Source organism: Podarcis melisellensis (assembly GCF_964234715.1).
Source record: "Podarcis melisellensis genome assembly, chromosome: 10".
Classification (NCBI taxonomy): Eukaryota; Metazoa; Chordata; class Lepidosauria; order Squamata; family Lacertidae; genus Podarcis; species Podarcis melisellensis.
Window position 1 is genome coordinate 43,934,756 of NC_138542.1, and position 12,024 is coordinate 43,946,779.

The 12,024-nt window shown below is 42.2% G+C and overlaps 1 protein-coding gene across 14 annotated transcripts in view; it reads right to left on the reverse strand.

Annotated features, from left to right (window-relative positions):
• GRIN2B (glutamate ionotropic receptor NMDA type subunit 2B) overlaps window positions 1-12,024 on the reverse strand; it is a 284,672-nt gene that overhangs the window by 84,626 nt on the left and 188,022 nt on the right. The gene's annotated exons all lie outside the window — the stretch shown is intronic.

Sequence of the window (12,024 nt, forward strand, 5' to 3'; positions counted from 1 at the left end):
GTTTGGATCCAGAAGTCCCATGTGTGGAACTCTGCTCATGGGATGCTCCCACTGGAGAAAGGGAGGGAGGCAATTTCTGCAGGTTTTTAATGTCCCCTTGAAGCCCTGAGTGCCCTCTGAAAAGGCGGGGGCCCTTTGGGATAGCATGGGAAGTGGTGCTGGGGGCAGCAGAGGGAAATTGACAAAAAATAAAAATAAAAAAATCCCCCTCCCTTCTCCAGCAGGAGTCTCAATTCCTTCCATCCACAAAAGAAGGCTATCTGTCCATGGAAAGACAACTCTGAATCTGGATCCAAGCCAATGTAGATTTGAAAAGAAGTTAGAAACTGCAAACCAAAATGGAAAGGATGAAGGAAAGCAAAATGCCTCATTGAACAATGTACGGTATCTTCAGAATGATTGACAGCCTGATCCTAAAGATGCTTACTTAGAAGTAAATTCCACTAACTTCAATGACAGTAATTTCTGACTAAATTTGCATAGAATTGGTCTGTGAGGAGCTTATGAATATATGTTGATTATTTTTTTTATTCATGAATCAATTTCCAACTACGAGATGCAAAATATAAAGCATTATTTTTGAAAAAGTAGAGACATATGTGAAAAATGCACCTTCTGCCAAAACAAATCTTACTGATGTTGGCCCATAATGCTTTCAATAGCTTATAGGGTGTGGCGTGTGTATAAACATAAAATGCCCCTCAGCATCATCTGAGTCAATAAGATTAAGAAGAAGCAGAGCTGACAACAACAGAAAAGGGGTGCCAGATTGTTTTGTTTTATTTCCCCCCTCCTCCTGGAACATCTGCCCTATCGAGGAATTGTGCTGCTTTAAGTGCATTGAGATATTATTTTTTTAGCAGCTCCAGAATGCAAGCAAAAGGAAGTGAGGCTAACCCTTGAATTCCTCAGCACCTGAGCCAGTTCTGGGCATGACCTCGGGATAAAAGGAGGTGCTGCCTTGGGCAGTGGGCTGCTCAACAGCATGGGGTTACACCAAAGTCAGTCATCTTTTGTGGGAAGAGTGAGGAACAGGAAGCATTCTCTTTGTTGTATTAGTAGTAGACCCCTCTCTGGGTGAGCTCCAGGGAAAGAGCTGTGTTGGGTGGAGCTGCCCTGTGTAAAAGGTAGGTTGGTTTCACATACATACTCTAAGGTCAAGTACATACGATACATTTCAGGCATGTGATTTCTTTCAGAGGATCCTGGAAATTACAGCTGTGTGTGCAGTACAATAATCTACAGTTCCCAGGGTCCTTTAGGGGAAATGATGTGCTTTAAATATGTGGTATGTATGCTTTAAATGTATATGTATGTATGTATGTATGTATGTATGTATGTATGTATGTATGTTTTAATTGTATGGTACAGTGGTACCTCGGGTTAAGTACTTAATTCGTTCCGGAGATCAGTTCTTAACCTGAAACTGTTCTTAACCTGAAGCACCACTTTAGCTAATGGGGCCTCCTGCAGCTGCCACGCTGCCGGAGCACGATTTCTATTCTTATCTTGTAGCAAAGTTCTTAACCTGAAGCACTATTTCTGGGTTAACGGAGTGTGTAACCTGAAGGGTATGTAACCTGAAGCGTATGTAACCCGAGATACCATTGTATGTATGTATGTATGTATGTATGTATGTATGTATGTATGCTTTAAATGTATGGTATGTAGACAGCCTTAGGGTGTGTGGATGTGAAATCAATCTGCCGTTCACACATGGAGCACAGCTCCTTCGCTGGATCTCACCCAAGGAGGGTTCTATAACTAACACAACAAACAGAGTTGTATTAAATGTGCATTAAATATATGGGGTGTTAGGGGTACTACTCCAGTGGGGGACACATCATGCTCCTTCTGCGGTAGCTTGTCCATCTTTGGTCCCCACCCTGCACTCAGCTCTCACCCGTGGCTCCTAGAAGCTGTCAACATGCGACACTGGCCACAACCCAAGAAACAATTTCGACTGGCTGGCTAAACCAGGTGAGGGTAGCCAATGGGTGTCAAGCCCTTGGTGAGTTAGGGACTTCTACTGTATGCATAGACGGGCTCCAGCAGATTGAGCAGATGAGACCAATAGTGGGTCCAACGGTGGAGAAGACAGCTTCTGCACAAGCTGTAGAGGGAAGTGAAGAGCAGTTGGGGTTCATCAACCTGAGAAGGTAGCCCATATAGCAGAAGAAAAACTCTGATCCTAAACGTGCCCTGCCTTGTGGGATATTTTCAGGAGAAGAAAATGCTAAGAACACCCTACGCAAATCCTGAGTGGAGTCCCTAAGATGGGTGGATGGTGCCTTGTACGCCTCCTTCTGGCAACTCCTGCAGCCAAGCTGGTGCCAAACATAGTGCTCTGCTTTCCTTTGGACCACCATCAGCAATGCCAAGAAGAGGGTCTTGTCATCTGGGCAGCCCAGGTCATACAGACATACTATCCAGGCTCATGCCTCAGGGAGGTGACTTAGTAGCTGCTTTCACAGTGGTCTGACTTCACCCCCAGAGGCACACTCCATTGCGTCTTGAGACAGACGGTTGCCAACAACAACAGCACAGTCTAGGTTTCTTGGTTATTTGATTACTTTAATGGGAGCCTGGGGTGAGAGGGCAGACCGAAGGAGGTGGCTGAAGCCAACTACTGTTAACAAAAGAGTGGCTCCCTGCAAAGACTGATGAGAGGTGATTTTAGAGTATCTTAAAGTATATGATCAAACTGCAATGAATTGTGAGCTTTAACTGTTAGCTTCCATGCATTGGTATGCACTTCGAAATATATGATCTACAAATTGTTATGTACTTCATAATATACGATGAAGCTGCTAAGAACTGCATGCATTTAAGCTGTTAGCATCTATTAATTATCATGTACTTTATTTGTCAGTCATTGCACTATTTTGCAAAGTACTGCCAGGTAGGAGTAAAAAGCACTTTAATATATTTGTATGCTATTGCAAGTTTTAAAAAAGAAGTATAATGGAATTAAAGTATTCTGTTTATGCAGCTTGGGAAATATGGTTATTTCAGTTCTCTAAAAAAGCATTGAGATTTTGCACATAAAAAATTTGTGCCCTGGCCCTGTGTGCTTTAGTCTTACCAGTATCCTTGTTGGGAAAGGGTATTAAGTGATTATCTTTGTAGCCAATGACCACTTATATGTTTATATATATATATATATGCTTTCGTAGATTTTCACGGGTACAGGAATGCAGGTTTTGGTGTCCTCGGGTGTCTTCCCGTGTAAAAGTTGGGGTGTCTAGGCGACGTTTCGACGAGGTCTCACTCGTCATCTTCAGGCTGGTGCTTTCGGCTTCTTGTTACTGGAACAGAGCAGGATCTCAGTGTTTGAGTTCCTATAAATACTGTTGAGGGGGTGTGGTGTATAGCCTCCAATGTTCTGGGCAGAGAGGAAGTTCCCAGGCTAGTGTGCCTTTTCTTCTTTTGTTCCTTAATTACTTGAGGGATATCCTGAGTGATTTCTTGAGTGATATCCTGAGTACCACTTAGGTGGGTCATTAGGTGTGGATTAGTTGCTAAAGTCTTTGTGTCTTGACCTCTTGAACTTTGTGAAGAGTTTTTCTGAGAAGATGGCTGTACTGCACTTAGTTGTGCTCTGGCTTGCTTCGTGTATAGGGGCGAGCTGTGGTTTTGTGGCTTGTGTCAGCCAGATCTGTGTAGGGATTGCAGGGGGGTGCAGCATCCGGAGGTGCCTCCATGGTTTGGCTACTGGATGGTGTCTGTAATTTATCTGTGGAGAGGGTCTGGGTTTGGGTCTGGTGTGGTTGATTGGTGATGGCGTTCTGTGTGCCTCTGGATCTGGTGTCAGTTTTTGTGGGGAGGGCTAATTTCCAGATGTCTGGCAAGCGGGATGTGTCGTCACGCTTGTTCATGTTGTGAGGGTGTTTCTCTATCTCGATGGCTTCCATGATTATTCTCTTGTGGTGATGTTCCATGTTAAAGAGCAATTTGGAATCTGCAAAATTAATTTCGTGTCCTGTTTCTTTCATGTGTTGGAAAAGAGAGGAAGTTTTTTCTTCTTTTTTGACGGCATTCTTGTGTTCTGCGATACGTGCATTTATTCGTCTGTTTGTTTGTCCAATGTACGTGGCTGGGCAGACTTTGCAGGGTATTTCATAGACCCCTTGGTTTTCCAACTGGATTTTATCCTTGGGGTTTCTGAGGATATTGGCTATTTTTTGGTTGGTGCAAAAGGCTGTTTTGATATTGTGTTTATGGAGGATTTTGCTAATTTTATCTGTAGTGCCCTTGATATAAGGAAGGAGGGCCATGCCATTGTTTTCTTCTGTGTCTTGGTTTTTGGGGGGTGTTTCTTTTTGGATTAGCTTCGTAACCCTGTTTTGCTGGTATCCATTGGTATCCATCTTTAACATGGAACATCACCACAAGAGAATAATCATGGAAGCCATCGAGATAGAGAAACACCCTCACAACATGAACAAGCGTGACGACACATCCCGCTTGCCAGACATCTGGAAATTAGCCCTCCCCACAAAAACTGACACCAGATCCAGAGGCACACAGAACGCCATCACCAGTCAACCACACCAGACCCAAACCCAGACCCTCTCCACAGATAAATTACAGACACCATCCAGTAGCCAAACCATGGAGGCACCTCCGGATGCTGCACCCCCCTGCAATCCCTACACAGATCTGGCTGACACAAGCCACAAAACCACAGCTCGCCCCTATACACGAAGCCAAGCCAGAGCACAACTAAGTGCAGTACAGCCATCTTCTCAGAAAAACTCTTCACAAAGTTCAAGAGGTCAAGACACAAAGACTTTAGCAACTAATCCACACCTAATGACCCACCTAAGTGGTACTCAGGATATCACTCAAGAAATCACTCAGGATATCCCTCAAGTAATTAAGGAACAAAAGAAGAAAAGGCACACTAGCCTGGGAACTTCCTCTCTGCCCAGAACATTGGAGGCTATACACCACACCCCCTCAACAGTATTTATAGGAACTCAAACACTGAGATCCTGCTCTGTTCCAGTAACAAGAAGCCGAAAGCACCAGCCTGAAGATGACGAGTGAGACCTCGTCGAAACGTCGCCTAGACACCCCAACTTTTACACGGGAAGACACCCGAGGACACCAAAACCTGCATATATATATATATATGCAGGTTTTGGTGTCCTCGGGTGTCTTCCCGTGTAAAAGTTGGGGTGTCTAGGCGACGTTTCGACGAGGTCTCACTCGTCATCTTCAGGCTGGTGCTTTCGGCTTCTTGTTACTGGAACAGAGCAGGATCTCAAACACTGAGATCCTGCTCTGTTCCAGTAACAAGAAGCCGAAAGCACCAGCCTGAAGATGACGAGTGAGACCTCGTCGAAACGTCGCCTAGACACCCCAACTTTTACACGGGAAGACACCCGAGGACACCAAAACCTGCATTCCTGTACCCGTGAAAATCTACGAAAGCAAATATATATATATATATATATATATATATATATATATATATATATATATGCTTTCGTAGATTTTCACGGGTACAGGAATGCAGGTTTTGGTGTCCTCGGGTGTCTTCCCGTGTAAAAGTTGGGGTGTCTAGGCGACGTTTCGACGAGGTCTCACTCGTCATCTTCAGGCTGGTGCTTTCGGCTTCTTGTTACTGGAACAGAGCAGGATCTCAGAGTTTGAGTTCCTATAAATACTGTTGAGGGGGTGTGGTGTATAGCCTCCAATGTTCTGGGCAGAGAGGAAGTTCCCAGGCTAGTGTGCCTTTTCTTCTTTTGTTCCTTAATTTTGTTCCTTTTGTTCCTTAATTTCTTTCATTACATGAAAGAAACAGGACACGAAATTAATTTTGCAGATTCCAAATTGCTCTTTAACATGGAACATCACCACAAGAGAATAATCATGGAAGCCATCGAGATAGAGAAACACCCTCACAACATGAACAAGCGTGACGACACATCCCGCTTGCCAGACATCTGGAAATTAGCCCTCCCCACAAAAACTGACACCAGATCCAGAGGCACACAGAACGCCATCACCAATCAACCACACCAGACCCAAACCCAGACCCTCTCCACAGATAAATTACAGACACCATCCAGTAGCCAAACCATGGTGGCACCTCCGGATGCTGCACCCCCCTGCAATCCCTACACAGATCTGGCTGACACAGGCCACAAAACCACAGCTCGCCCCTATACACGAAGCCAAGCCAGAGCACAACTAAGTGCAGTACAGCCATCTTCTCAGAAAAACTCTTCACAAAGTTCAAGAGGTCAAGACACAAAGACTTTAGCAACTAATCCACACCTAATGACCCACCTAAGTGGTACTCAGGATATCACTCAAGAAATCACTCAAGATATCCCTCAAGTAATTAAGGAACAAAAGAAGAAAAGGCACACTAGCCTGGGAACTTCCTCTCTGCCCAGAACATTGGAGGCTATACACCACACCCCCTCAACAGTATTTATAGGAACTCAAACTCTGAGATCCTGCTCTGTTCCAGTAACAAGAAGCCGAAAGCACCAGCCTGAAGATGATGAGTGAGACCTCGTCGAAACGTCGCCTAGACACCCCAACTTTTACACGGGAAGACACCCGAGGACACCAAAACCTGCATATATATATATATATATATATGTAGTGTTTGGGAAATGGAAGGAGGGAGGAGGGAGGGGAATCACCATCCCAGTAGTTATGGGCAAGGGGAGATATGGTGTTGGGAGGCAGCCCAATAGAAGGAACATTGGTTAGTAGAAGACCATTGCCTCTCCTTGGCTGCCTCTCAGCTTGCAGAATTTGGGTGATGGAGCCTATAACTGCCCTAATCTGACAACACTGTTAAATAAAACATTAGTGCTCTATGATTTAATCATGGAGGAAAGGGCTGACCTGGTTTGTATCACTGAAACCTGGGTGTATCACCAATCTGTAATTATGGTTGTTAAATAGGCAGATAGACATGAGGCACGTGTGTGATGGCTGATAAGCCTGCTCTATTCATGTGGCAAGAATTATCCCACTGCCAGATACAGAAAAGGACAAATAGTCTGAAATCATAGGCATATTTTGCAAAATATGTCCAAAAATGCCTTCAGTTACTTGGAGTCTGGGCTGCTGGATGCTGTACTCACATGATCTCAGAGTCTTGCTTATGGTCACTTTTCCCTCACATGCATGAGCTGATGCTGTGAGATTAAGGATGGACAAATCTGTCATGTTGGGTTTCTCTCGATTTGTCATTTTTCCTATCTTAAATTCAGCGCTCTACATTTCTATAAGCAATTTGAATTTTTTTAAAATTCATCATGGAAATTCACCAGCATTTTTGTGCATATTTTCCCTCATATACACATTTTTTTGTATGCAGCTTTGACCATTTTCAGTAATATGCACACTCCCCCCCCCAAAATGAGCATTTTTGTACACATTGTGCAGTTTGAAAGCTCCACTTCAAAATTTGGAAAAGTATGAATTTTGAGGTATAGCAGTGTTTCAGTTCATGTACTGGTTTGAGAAGTTCAACTTAGTAGTTTTTCATTAAAATGCAAACAAAAAACTGTGGGGGAGAGTGCCATATACAGTTCTTTGCTGCAAGACGTCACCTTACTTTAAAGAAGCAAAATTGTTCATCTAAAATCTAAAGTGGCTTCAAGCCTTTTCCAATGCTGCTTCATCTGTTTAATTCTTCTTCTTGGTTCTTTGTTAAAATCAGCCCTCATGGGCAGTTTGCCTACCCAGGTAGTGAAAGAATTGAGATCTGCAGATAGAACACTAAAGGCCATTTGCCAAATGTCCTCAGGCTGTGATATTGGGAAGCTGTGAAATGCCAGCATCAAACTTTTGTAGTTGTGCTTTAGCATTTAATGAAACAGCATTTAAATAAAAATAATGTTCAATATTGAACATCCCTCACAAGCAGCAGTGTTGCACAGTTCTCTTAGCCTCCAAACAATGATCAGATCCTGGGATTTTAAGCATGGCAGCTTTGAGATACCATGCACGTGTATAGAATTCTACAAGGGATCTCTTAGAATTATCAGCCAGTCATTTATTTCCTTAAATCCAATGGTCAGCAAAATGTATTACCAATTGGCTCTTATTTGCTTGGCAATTCTTCATTCAGAACCAAAACTAATAATGGTGGGGGAGAGGATTTTTTTGTGCTACCCCAGAGAAAGGAGCATGCTAAGCTTTGCACTCAAAGCAGTTTCACACTTCACTGGTAAGATTTCGTCTCCCAGTTGGACATGCAAATGCTTCAGTGAGCAAATGAATTCTCTAATTCTTTGGGAAAATTTGTACACATCAAATATTTAAACAAGTTTCCTCATTAAAGTGTTACCTTGTTTTGCTCAACACAGTTGCCATACAGAAAATTCCAGGCTACACACATACATGCACACTTTACATCTTCTGATAATACAACAAATGGAAGTCTGACTTTTAAAAAAAATCAACTCATAAAACTTGATTCTCCCTCAGTTAGGGTAATTGATAACTTGTTTAGCTCTGTAACAGGCTTCCATTCTCCATCGCTGCAAGCCTGACTTATTGGCTCAGTGGCTTGTCTCAACACAGAGACACTGAGGAGGGGAGATAACCTGCAACTGCAGGAGGTATAAGAAGAATAGATGCTCATGGAATATGCAATAGGGTGCCTGGTGAGCAGTGGGGGGAATGGATGATTTCTCACAAGCAGTTCAATAAAGGGTTAAAAGGAAAGATGTGCATAGCATTTCTGGATGAGAGCGATGAAAGAGAGGAAATGTGTCTGACACATAGATGGGCAATAGAAAGTGGTGAAGAAACTTGAAGCAGAGGCAAACAATAGCTACAGCAGAGGTTAATATTTGCAGCAAGACATCAGTACCTGAGGGATATTTGGTATAATGAAAGCAATATCTGCAGAACTGATGATTTATGGACAAAAGCACTGATGTACCAAAAAAAAAGGCACTGAACTGCTGTCCCCCGCACTTCATATGTAGGGAGAGAGACATGGGAAAACAAAGGAACTGGGAAAGAAGCCCAGTTCCTGAACTCAAGCAGAAGGCATGTGGAGACAGAAGGCATGTGTGCAGTGGGTGGTAAATGTGGGTGAAGTAATGTTAGGATGATGAAGTCACAAGTTGTAGGTTGCAAGGGTTGGATGAGGACTCTAATGACTTCCTAACTTTTTAATGGTTATGTCGGTAACATATGCAGCAAATATATGAGGCTTTAAAATCTTTCTAATTCTGCTGGGTGCACTAAACCCAGTTTTTAACCTGTATTCAAAAAAACACTATTGGGTCACATGCTGTCTGCTCTTAGAGACTCCTTCTGGAAGGATTTAGTACCAATGACCTATGATAATCTAGACTGAGATGTTTTATCAAGACCTGCATCAAAGACACTAGTTAGAAACATTAAGGAACAAAAGCCACCCGGTATATATTTGGTTTCAGACTTTCCTCAGTCCCCAAAATTCAAATAGTTGCATATTTATTTGATAAAAGTAATGACTCAAAAGCAGACCACTGGAAGACTCCATAAAGAATTAAAAAGTTTGGAATTATAACTTCTGAGATATACCTTCCCTCCCAAGTTAATAAAAAACAGTTCCAGCATGTGACACACAACTTGGGGGTAACAGATTCCACAATAATGAAGTGAATCTGGTGAATTGCATATATCCCTGTGCTTATGGGAGACTTCAGGCTGAAAGGCACACTATAAATACAGTAAGTAAATAAATAATAATGATGAAAAAATATTCTTTTATTCTGGACTACTGGATTCTCTATTACATATTTTGCACTAACAGTCCTCTGCTACCAAGTGTTGCCTCTCAATCCTTTCAGTGAACTTGAATCAGGTATTCTTCTGCTTTCTAAATTATTCACTTGTCATGAGGCAGACCCAGTAGCTGGTAATTCAGCCCTTCCCCGAGGCTTCTGCCTAGGCCTTAGGCGTAGAGAGGAAAAAGAGCTTCACCCTGGTTTTCTTCTTCTCTGGATGCACCTCTGCTTGTCTCACCTGCCCAACTTTTAAATAGTCACTCTTTTGCTGGGATACATACCATTGATGGCCAATGGAGCTGCACCTCCATGCCACTACTCTCTGCACTGACCCTGTTCCTAAGCAGCCGGGATCTTGCTGATTTGCTTGTGCAAACGGGCTCCTTTTTTTGCAACAGCAGGTGACCCCACCTTGGCTGCCTCAGCAGGCATTTGAGATGGACCTTTGCAAAGAGGCTTTTGCGAGTCTCCAACTGTGCAGAAGCTGATGTCTAAGCACTCATTAACCATTCACAGAACAAAAGTCTCTTTTAGGTTAATGGGACTTACTTACAGGTAAGTGGGTACAGGATTTCATCCTTGGCAGCCCAGTATGTTTAACATTGTTTTACAAAAATAGGGTGTATAACATCAAATAGCCAGTTGAGGTTTTCTACTAATTTGAAAAACAAAGACTGTATGCTTTTCCTTACTGTTTTACCTGAATAAAAGAAGAACAGTGAGGAAGTGTTCTTCTGTATGCTACAAAGTTCTGCATTTAGGAACAATGTAAACACAAGTTGCTTCAATTTCAAGATAATGGTGTGCATTTTCTGTTACAAACAATGGAACTTCAAAGAAAGCACAACTTGAGTCACTCTGAAAGAAGATACGGGAGCACCTCAAATCATTTGCCCATGTATGTGTAACTAGATCTAGCATGTGGCTATCTGCACTGATCATTATAATGCACCCAATTATTATTATTATTGCATAATATTAGAAGGTTGTATGATCTGGCTGTGCAAGGGGGTGACTATGGTTATCATGAAGGGACCCTATACTTCTGAATTTGGCACCACACTACTGCTGGCATTTCTTATTTTAATAAACACTTCAGGCTGCAGGGATGTAAAAGTCTGCTGCCTGGGACTTTAGCAAGCCACTGCTAGTCTGAGTATGCAGATGTTACAGTAGTCTGACAGAAGAAGGCAGCCCTACATTGCAATGATCAGGCTAATCTGGGCCTGCTCTTTTAAACCTGCAAAGGTCTAATTGGGATCAGGGTGTACAGAAGACCAACTATGACAGATTAAATTAATTTTCATATTAATTTTGTTACTAATTTAATGTTTGAAGCAAGCCATCTTTGCTTAACATTACCTATAAAACAGATCTGAAGTAAGTTTGAAATCCGAGATAACCCTGAGCCATAGTATAGGCAAATTGAAAAATGCCCCAATTCAGCCAGTAGAGGTCTCTCAGATACACTTAAACACACACACACATACACACACAAACACACAGACAAATACAGTGTTCTGTCAGTAGTTGTTACAATACAGAGTCATGAACATCCGGTCTGAAAACTGCATGCTTATTCTAAGGTTCACAATTTCCCAAAAACATGCAGTTGAAAAAAATAGAAAACAAAAACACTGCTCCAATATTAGTAGCAGAGGGCCCTTTCTATTTTCAATGTGACAGAATCTGACACATAAACAAAAGAAGCAAGAGGAAAATGCAAAAAAAAAACCAACCCAAAAACCAGAAAATCAATTTTATTCTTGGTAATATATGCAGAGCATAATTCTGAGGAAACAAAGGCATTCTGAGAATGGAGAGAAAGAGTGCTGATGAGCTGACAAAAATTAACACTTGAGAACAGCTGAATCTTAAAGACAGAGCAGTAACATCTATGGGCATTGTTTTTAGATCTTTTAGACGACATTCTCAAAGGGATGGAGAGAAGAAATCCTTTGTTGATTGACACGCCTTTTAAAGATGTATGTCAATCAACTTAGGATTTCCTATTCCTGTTCCATATGGTCATCCTTCATCAGATGACAAGGGCCTCCTAATTAGAAATGATGGCAGGAAAAGAGATAGCAAAAGAAACTTTTCGAGTTCCTGGCTCAGCATCTTGGCCACACCTTTGTTCTGCAAACAATTACGTAAACTGTGAAACGCTCATAGGGCATAGTTGATTTGGTGGTGTATAAATTAATTAAATTAAATACATGCTACATGTTTTCCCTTCCATCTCATCTACCTTTATCTT